Source organism: Diaphorina citri, unplaced genomic scaffold (assembly GCF_000475195.1).
Source record: "Diaphorina citri unplaced genomic scaffold, Diaci psyllid genome assembly version 1.1 scaffold6315, whole genome shotgun sequence".
In the NCBI taxonomy this organism is placed as follows: Eukaryota; Metazoa; Arthropoda; class Insecta; order Hemiptera; family Psyllidae; genus Diaphorina; species Diaphorina citri.
The window spans coordinates 3,354-4,510 of record NW_007383691.1 but is presented as its reverse complement, the minus strand read 5'-3'; the positions used below and the strand labels follow the sequence as shown (position 1 = coordinate 4,510).

Here is a 1,157-nt window from a genome sequence, read left to right as displayed (position 1 = left end):
TGTTCTGGCCTTTGCAAATGCAAATTGAAGACATGCTACGGTGCTGGTGCTATTGACATGTTGATATTTGCTTCTATGCCTGATATTCGTTCTACATACATACATACTCTACGTATAGATAATTATGTGTATATGTTATGACACAGGTTAGTGATTTTCAAATTAATCCGAGCCAGAAAAAGATACCACACTATTTAAAACGAGTATTTGTATTCTTTAACCCACGAAATACATAGTTGCCTCATGGGATTGAAAATTTTGATGAGGTTTTGTGGTTTCTATAAAGCTCATTAGACCACGCCGAATCATTTCAGTACATGCCGTGACGTCAAACTATTCGGACGATTCTTCCGTATTGCCGTTACCGTTAACGGCAGTCATAAAACATCGCGGGTTTTTTTTTGGGAAGAAAATGAAATGAAGGCGTTTTATCGGGAGTACACGACCGTTTTTGTGACGGCACTCAGTGTTTATTTCAACAGTTTGAACGGGGATTTCGTGCACGATGACATTCCAGCGATTGTCCGCAACCAGGACGTTCTTGGAACGAACGGACTGGCTCAGATCTTGGTCAACGATTTCTGGGGAACCCCGATGTCACATGCGGCCAGTCACAAGTCATACAGACCTCTGACCGTGCTGACTTTCAGGTAAACGAAGTTATTTCCATAGATAGTGCTGCTTTGAAGATTTATTTGTGTCAATCTTAGGATTCTTAGATTTCTTAGGAACGCTACCGTCAGGACAAGACCTGGCGGAGTTTTATATGTTGTAATTCTAAACAATAAATAATTTTGTGATTTCTGGGGATCTTATTGGTTAGGTTAGTGGCTTGATGATTTTTTTTTAATAGACTGTTATTTTTTCTGGAATTTTGTAGAATCATTTTAATTTTGATGGTAAATAATGAGGAGAGCTCACATTTTTTTTTTCTTTTTTTTTATTCGGAAACTGATCAATTCACTTTAAACTAAATAGATTAGGTTCTAAGTAGACGTTCCCTAGAATAAGATAAAGTAAATTTTGCACCAACTCACCGACCCTAACAACATTCATCTGGATCCATACATTTGATATTTTTTTTAAACTCGGAAACTGATCAATCTCTTGTTTGTATTCATTTTAAATTAAATAGATTAGGTTCTAGGTAGACGTTC

At 36.9% G+C, this 1,157-nt stretch overlaps 1 pseudogene; it reads left to right on the top strand.

Moving 5' to 3' along the window:
* Positions 1-328: 328 nt before the first annotated feature.
* LOC103521939 lies at positions 329-654 on the top strand (annotated as a pseudogene).
* Positions 655-1,157: the final 503 nt, after the last annotated feature.